The sequence below is a fragment of the Rhinopithecus bieti genome, unplaced genomic scaffold, assembly GCF_001698545.2.
Source record: "Rhinopithecus bieti isolate Rb0 unplaced genomic scaffold, ASM169854v2 scaffold_72161, whole genome shotgun sequence".
NCBI classification, from domain to species: Eukaryota; Metazoa; Chordata; class Mammalia; order Primates; family Cercopithecidae; genus Rhinopithecus; species Rhinopithecus bieti.
The window spans coordinates 2146870-2164524 of record NW_016828382.1 but is presented as its reverse complement, the minus strand read 5'-3'; the positions used below and the strand labels follow the sequence as shown (position 1 = coordinate 2164524).

At 39.9% G+C, this 17655-nt stretch overlaps 1 protein-coding gene across 1 annotated transcript in view; it reads left to right on the top strand.

The window, feature by feature from the left end:
- ITPR2 (inositol 1,4,5-trisphosphate receptor type 2) overlaps positions 1-17655 on the top strand; it is a 516873-nt gene that overhangs the window by 378203 nt on the left and 121015 nt on the right.

Here is a 17655-nt window from a genome sequence, read left to right as displayed (position 1 = left end):
CCTTTGTTTTTACAAAATGAAGTTCAAACGTTAGAGACTTGCTCTTTCTTTCTCATCATTTTCTCCCATTGGCGATCATTCCCTTCTGTTTCCCTGTATGTTTTATCAGTTGATTGAATAAACATCAATAGATATAAAGTCAGATTCTCAGAAGATTTATTTTTAAGATTGGTCTTTAGACATTTCTTATGCCCTTTTCTACCCTTTCTATAAATGTCTAATATATGTGAACTTGACTATAGTTGTTACAAAGCCTTCCAGGAGGGAGTCAGATTCTGAAAGATACTAACAAAAGACACCACTATTGTTTTATAATATATCTGGCTCATTGAGAAGACTTTAAGGTCTCTCATAGTGTATCAAAATGCCTATGTAGAACAGAAAGTGGTAAGGGCAGATGAGTTTTAGCTGGACAGATGAGTGTTTTAGCTGCTGAGCAACTGAAAGCCAGGATGACGGACAAGTTGAAGGAAGCAGAAAGTGGAGATTTAGGATGTGGAAAAGGTGTCATTTTAGAGAGAAAGAGAAGTCAGGTGACACAAAGTGAGTCAGTCTAGCAAAGGAATGACTAGAGATGACTAGAGATTGAATGTGAGTAGAAAGAAAAAAATCCCAGGCTGAGAATTAAAATCATATTTGCTACTAGAATGAACACAGAAACATGCTGAGCCATATGTGTACAGGGTCAAGGAGTTACTTTAGAGGCTGTACCACTGTGGAGGGAAGGAGACAAGGAAGATGAGCAAGGTCAAAAAGGCAAGGTCAAAATGAGCAGTAGTAAGTTTCAGAAGAAAGTGGGGAAATAGAGCCACCTCTGTTTTCTTGACTGCAAGATAGTCTTGCTGTTTGTGGGGGAGGTTGTCTTCTTGCACGAGTGAGCAGCTGCATGAATAAGGTCTGACTGTGTAGCTGTTGAGTGGGGAATGAACAACCAGACCAGCTAAGCTTGCCCTGAAGCCAGCAGAGTGACAGATTGACCAGCAGACAATGAATGAACCACCTCCCATCCATTACGAAATTTAAAAAAGCAATTTCAGATGACCAGCGTCTTAGGGGTAACAATGAACATGTCAAGGTAAAGCAAAGAGTTATGTTAGGTCACTTCAGTTTGAAGCAGACCAAGCATAAGAGTAGAGGATGCAGGCCAGGTGTAGTGGCTCACACCTGTAATCCCAGCACTTTGGGAGGCTGAGGTGGGTGGATCGCTGGAAGTCAGAAGTTCAAGACCAGACTGGCTAACATGGCGAAACCTCATCTCTACTAAAAATACAAAAATGAGTTGGGTGTGATGGCGCATGACTGTAATCCAAGCTACTTGGGTGGCTGAGGCGTGAGAATCACTTGAATCTGAAAGGTGGAGGTTGCAATGAGCCGAGATCGCTCCACTGTACTCCAGTGGGCGACAGAGTAAGACTCTGTCTCAAAACAAACAAACAACAACAGCAACAAAAACCAAGTACAGAATACAAATTTTTAAAAAGACATTGTTACATGCTGAGAAGAATGGACAAAGAGGGTAAAGAATGCAAGCACTGCTCAGAGATGGAAAGATGATAGAAAAAAAAAAAAGCAACCTATATATGAAATAAATTCAAAATGAAGATGGCATAAAGGCCAATTATTTTCATGAATTTGAGTTTATTACAGTGCTTGAAGAGAAGAATAGACATGTGCAAAAAGGATGGTGGAATTGTCCAAAAGTGGAAATTTAGAAGTGGTAAAAAAAAATGTTACAAGGGGTTAAAACAACTTGTTGAAAGGAAGAGAAATCAATGATATGAAAATGATTGGGGTGGATATATCGAGGTGTTTTGTTTTGTTTTTTGTTTTTTGTTTTTTTTAACTTCCCAGAAGAAAAATGTTGGAAAAGCAATGATTTGTAGAGCAATGAAAGTCCAATACGGAAGTACAGAAACAAAGCCAGGCCTCTAGAAGAAAGAGAACAAACATCAAAACGAAAGAGAATAAAGAGAAAAGGAGATTCTGAATTGCTGAATACTTTAAGCCTCGTGATTACACTGTAAAAGATTAAATATTAAATAAGAGTCCACATGAGTCCCTGTTAGAACCCAAAAAGGGCACAGGTATGGAAGGAAAGTAGGCCAGTTGTATGTAACTGACAGTGTAGAGTTAAGCAATTGCTTGCTTATTCTTTTATAGTGACACAAGGAGTCATTTCCTGGCCACCATATAAATGTATTATTCATGGGGTAACCCCTTCACCAATTTTTCATGAAAAATTATGAGCTTTTACTCACAGAAGAGGGACCATTGTGCTCTGCTGATCTTTCTGCAAGTGACTCCTTGGCTTTCTCTAGGCTAGGATGTCATATTTGGTTTCTTTGGAGGCCAATCCCTAAGATTGTTGCCAAGTTCCTCATGAATCTGTTGTCCTCCACAAACTCACAAGGAGTGATTGGTTGTAAGCACTGCTTCAGAAGTGGCCATGTAGCTGTGCTATAGGGATTTGGTAGAGTCCAGTTTCCACTGTTTTCGTTGTGGATATGCAATCACTGGGCTCCTGCAGGCAAATAACTGTGCAAATTGGTTTCTGGCTTTGCACAGTTCAGTACTTCCAAAACCAAGATGCAACTTCCTCTTTGTTTTACTATAATCATCTTTTGTGCAGACAGTTTATTCTGGTGCTCTCAGACTTTCAATTTTTGTTGTTGTTCTTTTCATGGTAGTAAGGTAGTTCTGCTTTTTCTGCCGTGACATCCTTTTGGCCTTTCCTGTGGTTGGTGTTACAAGAAACAAATAATGCTTCTTGTAAGTGTCTTGTCTGATCTACATAAAACTATAAATACCTCAAAAAGGGAATTTCTTAACTTCTAATACTATAGTGTTGTGCAGAGAATTTCCTTAAAATCCAACTAATTGCACTTTTTGACTTTCTATCTTCTGCATATTTTCCTTATGCCTCTGCCCCATCTGTCCGCTTTACTCTTGGTCTTTTACATTCTTTTCTTGCTTTCTGTGGAAACAGTCTCTACACACAGTCCAGAAAACTGTTCAGTACTTTGTGTATGTCCAATATATATTAAGCCATATTGTTTCATACTCTCCTGAAGCAATTTCTGTTCTTCTGTCTGAGACCCTGCATTTAATGCCTACCTGAAGTAAGAAGCATATGGAGAAATGTTTTATGCTTTTCAGGTTGGGGAGAAGTATTAGATAGCAAGCTGTAGGAAGCAGAAATAACTCCTGGATCATAAGGCAAGAGAGAATGGGTCACTCTGATTGGTTACATTTAATTCTTTTCAAAATGCAGGCTTGAAAATTTTTCATGAGCATTTTCCTGTATCACTAAATGGTCTTTGAAAACATAATTTTAATGCTGCATAATTGTTCCTCATTTGAATGTACCATGATTTGTGTAATCATTCCTTATTGTTAGACATTTAGGTTTCTAATGTATTTGATATTATAAATTATGCCATGATTGACATCCTCATACATTAATCTTTGTCTGCCACACTGATTATTTCTCTAGGATAAATTCCAAGAAGTTTAATTACTGGGTCACAGGGTAGTAACTATTTTATGGTTCCTGATGCATACTGTAAAATTGTTTTCCACAGTTTATGATGGTACTTCTCTTACTGAATCCTAAAATTATTACCATTTTAAAAAATACTGGCCACACTGATAGTATTTGGAACAACAATGTTTGCTGAATGAATTAACATATGATAGATGAAAGGAGAATCACATTTTGATTTATATCTTTTGGATTACTGGTAAAATGGGCTATCTTTTAATATGTTCTTTGGTTATTTGTATTTCTTCTGTGAATTACTTGAAAGTATATTTATCTCTTATTTTATAAGGTTCATTTTCCTTAATGAAGTTTAATTAGGGATAATAACTTTTTGTCAGTCATATTAGTTATATTTACTTCTTTCTGATTTACTGGCTTTAATGTTTTCATAATAGTTTTCTTTCAGCACCTCGAGATCATTTAAACACTCACCTAGATTTTCTTCTGGTGTATAATGAATTCAGGTTTTGTATGTAATTATATAATCTTTCCATGTCATAATGCAAAAATAATAAGAAGGAAAGTTCTGATGCTTCATCTATAAAGACATATTCCAAAATTTAGTGTGACAGCAATCCATGAGGGCAGGATTTGCAGGAATTTTAGGAGGGTGCTGTGGAGTGTGGGTCACAGAGAAAGCTTTAGTAGAAGAGATTAGGGCCAAAATCTAGCCACTTTCAGGGTCAGACAGAGTATGTGAATGAGTGATCTAGGGGCTGATGAGGTTGGGGCAGTCTGATGTTCCTCTTCCAAAGCAGGGAGCCATTACTCACTTCTGCTGACTTGCCAACTGGGCTTGCAGGCCCTCAATTTCCACTTCTTCCAGTATTTCAAAAGAAGCCTATATTTTGAAATTTTGTAAAAATCTGGAATCTCCTAACTTTTAAAAGTTGGCAGGTCATTCAGGATTTTTACAAACACTGAACAGGCCGAAGAAAACTCAGCAGCAAGCTGAATGCGGCCCTCGATCCATCAGTTTACCACTGTGGAGTAAAGGATTTACATTTCTCATTCTTTCTTTCATTGAGTTTCATAGATGCATTGAGAGCTTACTAGATGCCAAGCACTGTGCCAGATACTAGGAGTGCAGTGGTAAAGAAGATCCACAACAGATCAGCTCTCGGGGAATTTGCATTCTGGCTGGGAGCAGTGAAGAGTAGACAATGAACCAGAAGGATGCCAGATGGTCATATAAGCTATTCAGTGAATAAGAATAGATCATGGTGAAAGACAGTTACTAGAGGCTATTAGAGATTGGCTGATCTGGAGGGTTTTCTGAGGAGCAATTTAAACTAGATCTAAGTCAAAAATCAAAAGCCAGCAGGATACCATGGGGGTGGGGGGGTTTGCAGGGCAACATCCCAGTGGCTTGAAAGTGGCAATGAGCTTGGCATATTTAAAGGAGCAAAAGAAGGCCTGGGTAGCTTAACCCTTCCCCCAGCCAGCTATTAGTACTTGAATATTATACTAATCACCTGCAGTTCACCTCAGGCTTATTTATTATAAGATACTTTCAACAACATTTATTGAACACCTCTTATGTCAGGCATTGTGTTAGTTTCTAAGATGGAAAGATGACTAAAAATGCAATCAAGAAGCTCACAATGAAGTGTATATAAAAGGAAGAGCGAGAGAGATAAATCATTATAGTTGAATGTGCATGTCTTAACTTGGAGGTTATGTACAAGGTGTACTTCCCCTAGGAGTCAAGAGAGCTTCCTGGAAGAGGTGACATTTGAACTAAATCTTGAAAGAGAGGAATGGAGGAAGACAGTCCAGGCAGGCAGAAGAACTTCTGCAAAAGGAGCCAAAAATATTTTAGGGAGAGAAACTTCTTTTGGTCATATTAGTAGGGATCTTGTGTGGTATCTACATATGTTTTTATGTGAAGTAAACTACAATAATTTGAATTATGTAAACATCTTTGATAACTGTAATGACTCTGTAGGCACTTAACAAATGTTGCACAAATGCATGAATAATTGAAGGATGAATGAATGAGTGTCTAGGACATGATATACTCTAAAGCTTTGATATAGTTTAAGTATTATAATTTAAAAAACTGAATAAAGATATTTTTCTGTTACTATCATTACCATGATAAAAGTTAATAATAATTTCTGCCACTGGAGCACACATTTCTTGGGTACAGATACAATTATCTTTTTTTTTTCCATGTCAAGTATAGTGCCTAGAATATAGCAGACACTCTAGAAGAGTTTGAAGGAATAACTTCTGGCAAAAATGCATGCATGCTGATAATATTTCTAGATAATATCTCCACTATGTAAGATTAGGAGACTCCTACAAAGCTTCTAATAGCATGCTGGCAATCCATAGTCTTATTTAACTGCTCCTGACTTTCTTTTTAGTTTTATACATTACTCCTTGCCAATATTGTTAGTAAACTCTGTATCAACAGGCCCTATAATATCTTCTTTCTTGCTAGGCACTTTTCTTATTTTTCTTCATGATACCGTCTTTCTCTTTTACTAATAGAATATCTCCTCCTATTGTTACAATTCATCTTAGTGTTACCTTCATACCCTTAAGATTCAAACTGAGACCTACCTAACCCATTTCCTAGATAAATTACAGCCAGCAGCTATCTATTCTTTGTTTTGATTTCTTACATTTGTTATGTCCACCTAGAACCACATACTTACTTTTACACTAGGTTATGCTGTATATTATCCTGGAATTATTCTTTGTTTCACGTATATCGGATCTGGCTACTAATTAATAGTGGATCCACAAAATCTGGACACCCAGGAGGCCTTATTTTTACAAAAGAAACTTTCCACAAAGTATAATGGGAAAAAAATGCCTAGGTATTATAGAGTAGATTTAAATTCTCCAATAGGCACTTCCGTATCTTTCACTGAGCAACTAAGAACCTTTGGGTTATGGCCATTTAAATGACCTCTCAAATTGATGGTTAATGGGTACAATAAAAAATGCAATCTAGGAAATGGATTGAAATGGGACTCACTAATTTTTGGTTTGATATAAAGATCATGAAGTGGAAGCAATTATTTGTTTGCTTAACATTCCATGTTTGTTAGATATATATTTATTTCTGAGTGACATAATTATTAGAGCATCAGTCTGAATTCTAGCCATGTAAAATGCCATTGTTGTGTCTTCGTCTCCTCCTTCTGCCTGCTTTGAGTATCCGTTGAATTCAAAGTCTAATAGGAGAGCTGGAGATATCAGGCAAGGCTTTTATGATTAGTTTTTCCAGGAAAAGGAAAATGCATAGCACTCCCTAGTATATTTCAGACCCTTGAATTTTTACCTTATCCCTAATCAAAGTCAATAACTCTTTCTTAACTTTCAAGGGGGGAGGGAGGGAGAGAGAGAGAGAGAGAGAGAATGGTAGGAATGGCCATGGCGTTTTAAGGACAGGGATTCTTTATGACATGCTAAAGAAATTTTCTGGATTTCCTGATAGTCTTCATTAATCCACTTTTTTCTTTAAAAAGTCTGTTTCTAATAACTAACTGCAATTGCTTGAGCTATATTCATTTTAAGGGATATGCATGTAAATTACTCCAAATAGCTAAAGTTTAATTTATACTGAAACCATATGAAGTGTATCCATCACTCAGACTACTTACAGTGTTTTCCTTAGAGATTTATGCTCTTCCCCTTTCTGCAGCTTCTATTTTCTTATGCTAATATGTAGTAATCAGCATTGCTTCATTTACTTTATTTGTAGATGCAGAAGGATGGTTTGTAATTGGATACATAACTTCCATCTCTAATATCTTTGAAGGGTTTTAAGTAACTTACCATTACTTCATCTTTATTATTGCTTGTAGTGCACAACGTAGAAAACACAGCTGGGTTTCTCAACTCACAGAGGCACTTGTAGCTCAGTAATATGTTGGCTAGAATGTTGTACCAAGAATATTATGTGAACAGCTTAGCTATTATTCCACCCCTGCACCCTGTATTTTCTCTGTGAGCTATTTACATCGCTTAACTTCTCTGGCTTCAGCCTTCTCATCTATAAAAATATGATGGCTGTCAGTGAGCTGCATTTGCAAAGTAAACTTTCAGAGACTTATGAGCTCCAGAGAGTAGTTGGACTGTGATGGCTCTTTTACTGGATTCAATTATGTTTTAAATGATGTAACAGTAACTAATCAGCTACTAGATATTTATGTATTTATTTACATGTCATCAGTTATAAACAGAATTTGAGGTTGAATGAGAAATGCATGTGTATAATTAGCTTGTTAGAATACAAGATCAAAAGCCATGAGAAAGAAAGAGGATCTAAGTACACCAGAGGTCTTGGCTAACATTCTTACAGTTTATCAGTGGTGGCTCTGAGCTTCTTGGTAACCAAGAGTATAATTGATACCTATAGTATTCATTAATGACCAACTTTCTACTGGCATTTAATTCAGAAAGGAGTTTATGCAAGGATATAGTACAACACAGAATGGACAGAACCATTCTGTAGAACACACCAGGTGAAATAATGCACATAGCTGTCTTTTGGTCCTCAGAGACAATGATCAACACTTCTGATTTATTAGCAGGAGTGAATGTAATTAATCTTGAAGTGTGTTTAATCCAACAGCCATTATGAAAATAGATACTACATTCACTCTATAGATAGACTTTGATAATGTAGGACTTTTCTAATATATGAACTTAGTTGAAAAACAACTTTTGTAAACATGAAGAGATTATTATATTAAATCACTGAAAATAGACTTATCCTACTTGCTCAGGTATGTGAAAAGCCTGCTGCTCTCAGGGCTGGAGATAAAGTAGTGAGCAGAGACACCCAAATCCCTTTCCTCTGGGAGCTTTCGTGCTAGCAGGGATGTCTCCCTCTTTGAGACCACATGATTCCTTTTGGGGCATGTGCTTTATAGATGCAGTTGTGGGGTGGGTAGGGAATGCATGGGATATGGAAAGGAGGCATTGTCTCTTCCCCATGGAGTATACCTTTATTACAGGAGGGAGACACCAAAACAACCACATTGCATCAAGTCCTAGGAAAAATGTGTATCTGAGGTGCTCTGGGATCTCAGGTTAGGAGTGTGCTTGGGAAAGTGAGTGTGGCAGAGCAAGAGAGAGAGAGAGAGAGAGCACCAGAGGGAGCAAGAGGAACAGAGAGATATCGCTTTCCCTCTGTACTCCCTCATTTGATCATTTGCTCAGCATTCGTGCATGCAAATCTGCTTCTTTAAAAAAAAACTCTAGCCCACTGGCTCATAACTTGCTGTCTTTTATAGCAAAAGTGCTCAAAAGATTGTATATAATTGCTATCTCCTATTCCTCACTTTCTATTCTCTCGCTAACCCATTTCTGCCAGGCTTTCATTTTCACTGTGCCACCTAAGCCACTCTTGGTGAGGCCACTAGTCACTGCTTATTTGACCAATCTAAAGGTTGCCCCCATTCCACATCTTTTGTCCTGTCACTAACATTTGACACAGTTGGCCACTCTACTTTCTGTGAAATATTCTTCACTTAGTTTTTGCCCAGCACAGTCTCCTGGTCTTTCCCTCTGCTTCACTGGCTTCTATTTCTTTCTCTGGCTTCTGTTAGAGGTGTTCTAGTCAGATCCATTCCATGGATCTCTTGTCTTCTTAATCGACGCTTACTCCCTGAATGTCACTTAGTCACATGACTTTAAACACCAGCTGTACCATGATAAATTCCAAATGTACATTTTCAGCGTGGGCCTGTCTTCTGAACACCAGACTGGTTCCTCCAACTGCTTGCTCAGGATCTGCATTTGGATGTCTTTTTAGGCATCTCACACTTAACAGTATCCATAATAGAACTCTTGGTCCTCCCACCATGTGTACAACTCAGATACCCCAGACACTTAGACTCCATAGCCTCAGCTCCTTAGCATTCCTGTAGCCCAGCTGGTGGATGTCCTCCTGCGTGTACCCATGGACGCCATGCTATGTGATCATAGAATATATCACCAAATTCACATGGCCTATTGACTTGTCTCTAACCAGACTCCAAACCTCATAAAGGCAGGAGTTAGGTTTTACTCTATGATGTTACCCAGTGCATAGTACTGTGTTTGATGTAGTAAATACTTCTGATTCACTGAGTGAGAGAGTAAGTAAATGAGTGACTGTGATAGTCAACAAGTGCTGTAGGTTAGGGGTTCCCAACCCCCAAACCCCAGACGGGTACCAGTCCGTGGCCTGTTAGGAACCGGGCCACACAGCAGGAGGTGAGTGGCAGGCAAGCAAGCATGACCACCTAAGCTCTGCCTCCTGTTAGGTCAGTGGTGCTATTAGATTCTCATAAGAGTATGAACCTTGTTGTGAACTGTACTGTGTGAGGGATCTAGGTTACGTCCTCCTTATCTAATGCTTGGTGATCTGTCACTGTCTTCTGTTCACCCCCAGATGGGATCCTCTAGTTGCAGGAAAACAAGCTCAGGGCTCCCACTGATTCTATATTGTGGTGAGTGTGTAACGATAGTAGAAATAACATGCACAATAAATATAATGTGCTTTAATCATCCCAAAACCATTCCCCCCCACGCCCCGGTACGTGGAAAAATTGCTTTCCACAGAACTGATCCCTGGTGCCAAAAAGGCTGGGGACTGCTGCTACAGATGGCTAGAAAGGAAACAGGTGAAATAGGTTAGTATTGGCTGGAGTTACTGTATAAGGCTTTGTGGTGGGACTTGCATTTTAGATGAATCTTATGGATTGATAAGATTTAGATAAACCGAGGAAAGCATTTTCATCATAGAGAAAATATGCACAGAGATGGGGGCAATATTCAGCATGCTGTGTGTGTGTATGTGACAGCCAGCTTCTCTGGGACCTTACATCAAGAAGAAAGAAAGCCGTGTGTTGCAACTGTGGGAGGTAGCTAGGGTGGGACACGTCCTATCAAATTCTGAAGGATTTTAAGTACCAAAAACTAATTGCATAGAAATATTTATTGAAATGTGATATAGTATACATTTCTGCTAATAGTTCCTTAGAGTACTTAGTCCTTTTTTTTTTTTTTTTTTTTTTTTTTTTTTTTTTTTTTTTTCTGAAATGGAGTTTCACTCTTATTGCCCAGGCTGGAGTGCAATGGTGTGATCTTGGCTCACTGTAACCTCTGCCTCCCCGGTTCAAGCGATTCTCCTGCCTCAGCCTCCTGAGTGGCTGGGATTACAGGCGCACGCCACCACGCCCGGCTAATTTTGTATTTTTAGTAGAGATGGGGTTTCTCCATGTTGGTCAGGCTGGTCTCAAACTCCTGACCTTAGATGATCCGCCCACCTCAGCCTCCCTAAGTGCTGGGATTACAAGGCATGAGCCACCGAACCCGGCCAGAGTGCTTAGTTCTTTCTTCTGTTGCCATAAAATAAATGAGATGGTAATGATTCTATAAAATGCTGAACAGAATAATGCAGAGATAAATAGCACAGAAGTCTGCTTTAGAAAATATCCACCAACCCCAAAGCAATGTTATAAGTCTTAAAATGATTATTTATTGATTGTACTTTTATTCATTTATAACCTGACATTATTATGCAAGTATTTGCAGATAAATCAATTATAAATAAACCCATGAGAAAATGTAATTAGTAAACACATAAGCCAATGTAAAAATACTTAGGTCAGAGCACTAAGTAATATTCTGTATATATGGGTTTATGTGTGTACTTGCATGTATCTGCATATAATATTTATTGATTAACTTATTTTTCCTGCTCAGACATAAATGAAGAAAGCTTAACTATAGCTCAGGCACCATGGCTCACACCTGTAATCCCAGCACTTTGAGAGGCTGAGGCAGGTGGATCATTTGAGGTCAGGAGTTTGAGACCAGCCTGACCAACATGGTGAAACCCCATCTCTACTAAAAATACAAAAATCAACCAGGCATAGTGGCAGGCTCCTGTAATCCCAGCTACTTGGGAGGCTAAGGCAGAAGAATTGCTTGAACCCGGGAGGCAGAGGTTACCGTGAGCTGGGATGGAGTCATTGCACTGCAGCCTGGGCGACAGAGCGAGACTCTGTTTCAAAAAAAAAAAAAAAAAAAGAAAGCTTAACTATATAGCTGACATTTTATCCTGAAGGCACACTGAGGAAGTATGAGCTAGGACAGAATGTCAGGACAGAGAGAGCCAACTAATTCTCGTTTAGTCAGTAGATCCAGTACTATAATATCAAAGTGGTGTATGAAAACAGTTTTTCCCGCCAGGCACAGTGGCTTATGCCTGTAATTCCAGCACTTTGAGAAGCTGAGGTGGGCAGATCACTTGAGGTCAGGAGTTCCAGACCAGCCTGGCCAACATGATGAAACAATGTCTCTGCTATTTTTACCAATGACTAAAACCACAATCACTTTTGCACCAACCTAATAAAAATACAAAAATTAGTTTGGCATGGTGGCATGTGCCTGTAGTCCCAGCTACTCAGGAAGCTGAGGCACGAGAATCGCTTGAACCTGAGAGGCGGAGATAGCAGTGAGCTGAGATCGCACCACCGCACTCCAGTCTGGGCTTCAGAGGAAGACTTTGTCTCAAAAAAAAAAAAAAAAAAAAAAAAAAAAAAGTCAGTTTTCCTTGTGTAGTAGCCCATGGAATCATGTAGGTATATGAGTCTTACTATTATGTGATGAGATTGCTCAGCTTTTCTGTTTTATTTTGTTTTCTGTTGGTGCATTTTGAGTTTCAGAATTACTTACAGAGCACAGCACAGTGGCAGAGCATTGTGACAAACTAATGCTGAAAGACAAATTGTTGAGCTAAAAAAAAAAAAATCAGGCTTCAGAAAGGGAAATAGTAACCCTTAGCCAGACCAAAAAAAAAAAAAAAAAAACTCCCCTTCTATGTCACAACCAAGTGATTATTTGAAATTATAAGGTAGGGGAAAATTCTGAAAAGTCCCTTGTCAGGATTTATATTATTGACAAATGTGATCGATTTTAGAAATATGAAATTAGCTGGTCTCAGAAAACTTCTAGAAATGTATCTCTATACACATATATGTAACTTTATATATATGTGTGTGTGTATATATATGTATGTATGTATGTATGTATGTATGTATCTATCTATCTATCTATCTATCTATCTATCTATGCTTTTCTGTTTCTTGTTGTCAGCTGTGTGAGACCTGAAAACAATTTGCAGGTTTCTGTTACTATGCCAGGGATTTGCAAAGTATTACATAGCAAATATTTTAGGCTTTTCAGGTTATACTGTCTCTTTTGCAAATACTCAACTCTGTCATTCTAGAGCAAAAACAGCCATAGACAATATGTAAACAAATAAGCCTGGCTGTGTTCAAATATAACTTTATTTTAAAAAACAGGTGGCACACTGAATTTGACCTAGGAGCTGTATTTAGTTGGCCAAATCCTTCTTTAGATTATTTTTATAATCTTCACAGTTGAGAAGTTTCCTGTGTCCCATATCTGAAATATCCTTGTGAGAACTGAGTCATTTATTTTTAAATATTTTTCATGCTTATATTTATAGTGTTTAATTCACTTTGTATGTGAATGTAACTAACACACACACCTATAGACAGAGTGACATACATGTAGAGGTTCTGACTGCATCAGAAAGAGCACTCCAGAGGTTCTTTCTCTGATTGCTGCAGTTCTGTGATTTAAGCATTCTATGGACAGTGGAAGCCTGATCAGAAATGACAATTGACTAACAATTGACAGGGCAGGCACATGTTCATTCAGTAGATTCAGAATTGGAATGAATCAAGTATGAACCAGTGTGTGGATGAATCAAGTAGAACAGAGGCAGAAGAAGGGGAAATGAAGGCAGAAGTCATTGAAATGAGATAGATCTAGGTATCCAGGTCAGAGGGCAAACTAAAGAATCCTAGCTGGGGGCAAAGGTAGTCTTCTGCTTCCATCTGATACACAACTTGGGGAACACTGTGTATTAGAGTTGAGCTCTAAAGCAGTGGTTCTCAAGTTGTAGTGCATTAAATTCCGGGACTCTGACCCCAGAGACTCTGATTGAGAAGATCTGGAGTAGGGCCTGCAATTGCTTTTTACCATATATCCTGGATATTTTTATTCAAGTTGTCTGCAGACCACAGTTTCAAAAAAAGCTACTCCAGACTTTTCACCTTCTCAGCTTCCTTCCCTATTTGTCTGATAGCCTGATCATCTGATCCAGAGACAGCCTCTTCTCATTTCCTTCCCTTCCTTCTCTTTTTGTGCTCTCCACCTTCCTGGTACCAACCTAAGCTGATTGTTACTAACTTCATTTCTGTTAACTCTCCTTCTCAGAAATTAAAGACATTAACCTCTGCCACTTATACACATGAAAATACATGTTGAAAAATAGCTTGCACCAAAACAAACGAGTAAAAACCACAACACTCTCCTCCATGGGCGTGCACTTCTTGTCCCCATAAGGCCATGCGAGAATCTGGAGTCTCTTACTGCTTTATATGCAAAGTCCTAATGACCAAACAATAAGAAATGGCCAGAATAGCTAGGGTGCCATAAGAGAGAGGACCAGGGGTGAGACACATGAGGGAGGCAGGGCCGGATTAGGAGGACATGCAGATCTTGCTAAGGGTTTTGGCCTGTATCCCAGGAGCAAGGAGAATCCGTAACCACTGCCCTTTCCTAAGTCCAAGAACCACTTCATCTCTAGCTGATTGAATGTCTGGGAATGCCTTAAGGTGAGAGAAAATGAAGTGAGAGTCTTGGATGGTTCTAGGTATAAAGCTGGCTGGTGGACAGATGATGTTGCATTTCAAAAGACTGGAGACAGAGGAGGCTCGTGGTGAAATGGAAAGAGGAGCAGCTTAGTTCTAGACTTTTGGTATTTAAGGAACTGATGGGACACTGGGGTGGAGGTGTACAACAGGCAGTTGGTTCTATGTCCTTGATTCTCAGGAAGGAGAGCCAGGCCTGGAACATAGATGTACGGAGACATTGGCATATAGATGCTGTTTGAACTTGCAGTTGTAGATGAGATTTCCTGGGAAGATCAATTGGAATGAGAGGAGTAAAAGATCAAGAGCTGAATCCTGAGAAATGGCAAACTTTAAAGGAAAGAAGGAGGAATTGAAACCCACAGAAATCGATTGAAAATGAGAGGCCCGAGGGAATGTGATATAAAAGCAAGGGAGGAGAGAGATTCACAAAAGAGAGTGGGGCCAAAGACCCTCAAGAATTAATAAAGGAGGTGCAGCTGTAAACCAGACCCGTGGCTTTGGCCCCTAGCAGGTCACCAGCAGCCTTCTAACAACAATCTATTGATGGAGGGGAAGTAAGGGACACAAACTGGACCGCACTGAACAGAGGACGCTGTGGGATTTACTACCTCCAAAGCAGCCACACGCCAGAATGCACAGTAGAGTCAGAGAAGCAGTGACTCAAAGCAGCTCAGCCAGAGTGTCCTCTTCAGATCCCTATCTTAAGCAGAATGAGGGCAAAATATCAGTTCTAAAACCTGGAGAAGAGGGGAGAATCAGAGAAACACTGGTGGCATTACAGCACAGATTGTCTTGCTGTCACTGAGCAAGTGTGTTATTTGTTCCCTAAATAAACTGCAATTGTTGCTCTTCAGCAGACGTGTGTGTACGTTTAAAATGTCCACCCTCCTAGATTTCCTGAGGCTCCTCATATTTGTGTTTGTTTCCCCTTAGCACAGCAGCATTGCCTAAAAGTAGTACCAGTAAAGGACTGATAGGAAATATTCACAGGGTCCAGTTTGCAAAGGCAGCTCTTTATCTACGAGACTAGGAATTTGTTTAGCTTGTGTTGTGCCCACTCTGTGCGGTGCTTTGTAGTTCTCATCGGGGAAGGCCCGCTATGGGATCACAGCGACTGTGCTAATTAAATGTCAGTGGATTTGGGAGCTGTGGCGAGGCCTTCACGCTCAGCTCACCAAGACCCAAGCAGGAAGGAGAGGCACGTCAGCCTTCCTGAAGCTCATTAGGGTAGGAAGTACTCAGACTCAGACAGCTTCAGTGTTCAGATCCTAAATGGATGCTGCAAGAGGGCTCACAAATGAGCTCCAAAAGGAATAAACAAACTCATGTCTATGTAGTTTCAACAGAAAACAATTTTTATTTGGGCAAGTTTTCCTTGAAAATGTTCCCCTCCATCACCCCTCATTTTATTAGCTATATCATTGATTCTAGAAGTGTCTCATGTTTATCTTGTTTTTATCGTTGATCACGCCCTCATGTTTAACACTGACACAAACCAAGGGAGAATAAAGTAATAAACACACATATCAAGAAAATATCAATGCTTTGGGTGCAGGTGGTGACAGGCAACCAGGCCCTTTCTGGCTTCCCCTGGAGGCCCCTGACATTTTCCTTTCTTGGTTGTTCCGATCTGAGTGTGCTGCGTTGCAGGGAAACTGAGTCTTGATGTCATCATCAGCCTCTCCCTAAAATAACTCAGAGCCCCTTTTCTCCATGAGTGGCACAGTTCTGTAAGCGGCTACCAACTAGAAGTGCATTCACCAGGTCCCCTGTACCGTGCTCACCCGGACAGCCTGGCAGAGCTGCTCACTCCTCTCCACTCGTACTGCCAGTGTCTTCCTGCTGCCCTCTTCATTTTGTGCCTGGACAACTGCAGTAGCCTCCTGTCTCTGTCTCTGGTTAAGTCCCTCTTCAATCCACTCTCCACAGGGAAGCCAAAATGATTAATTACACTAAAAGGTCAGCTGCTCCTGTCTGTCTCCTCACCAAATATTTCCATAGCTTCTGATAAAACAGAGTATGTATGTGCTCACCAGCATGCTCAGGCAACCCTTAGTGAGCATGCTCCTGGTTACTCTTTTTTTTTTCTGTTATTTTAGTTCATATTTATCGAGCTTAATACATACTTACTTTGTGTCAGGTGCTGTGTCTCATCTAAATATCACAATAACTCTCTGAGGTAAATATTCATAAAGTACTCTTAGGAACCTCACTTGCAGAAGAAGAAAGTGAAGCTTAGAGAAGCTGAATGATTTCCCTGTGGCTGTTCAGTTAACAAGGAGGATACAGTGGAGTTGAACCCAGGTCTGTCCAGAGCCCGCGATGCTAACCACTGTACAATCTCACCCTCTAGCCATGTCTGTGACTGCCCCTCTTCATTGCACCGTATGTTACAGAATCTGCCCACATCCTTCACTACTACCTGGTCTAAACGAGCACCATCTTTCACCTGGATTATTTACAGTAGGCTTCTGACTCTTCCTGCTTCTGTTCATCCATCCATTCTGTAGAATCTTCTCTAACACAGTAGCAACAGTGAACCTTTAAAAATGTAACACAGATTATGTCACCTCTCTGCTCAACACCTTCCGCAGCAAAAGTCAACTCTTGTGTTGGCTTCACAAGTCTCCCAATATGACCTGGCCCTCTTCCCCATCTCCCCTCTCTCTCTAGCCACTTTCCTCTTTACTTATTCTGCTCAAGCCACACTGGCCTCCTGGCTGTGCCTTGGTGTCAGTAACCTACTTTGTGTCTATAAGTTTCTGTTTCATAATCCTGCTTTGTATCTAGAAGTTTCTGTTAAAATGGTCTCTAACCATTTGATTTAAAATGGCAACCTCCATCCCCCAGTGCTCATTACTTCCATCCTCTGCTTTATTTTCTCCTTAGCACTTGCACATTTTGATAGATGATATATTTGTTTCTGTCTCCTCCGCCAACAGAAAGTTAGCTCTAGGAGGGCAGGAGCTTTGGTCTGTTTTGTTCACTATTATAACCCAGAAGCCTAGAGCACTATTTGTTATACATCAGAGATTCATTAACAATTATAGAATTGTTACTAAAGGCTGGGCACGATGGCTCACACCTGTAATCCCAGCACTTTGGGAGGCCAAGGCAGGCAGATCATGAGGTCAGGAGTTCAAGACCAGCCTGACCTACAAGGTGAAACCCTGCCTCTACTAAAAGTACAAAATTAGCCGGGCGTGGTGGCACATGCCTGTAATCCCAGCAACTCGAGAGACTGAGGCAGGAGAATTGCTTGACACCGGGAGGTGGGGGTTGCAGTGAGTGGAGATCATGCCATTGCACTCCAGCCTGGGCAACAGAGCGAGACTCTGTCTCAGAAAAAAAAAAAAAAAAAAAAAAAGAATTGTTACTAGAAAGGGGTCCTGATCCAGACCCCATTAGAGG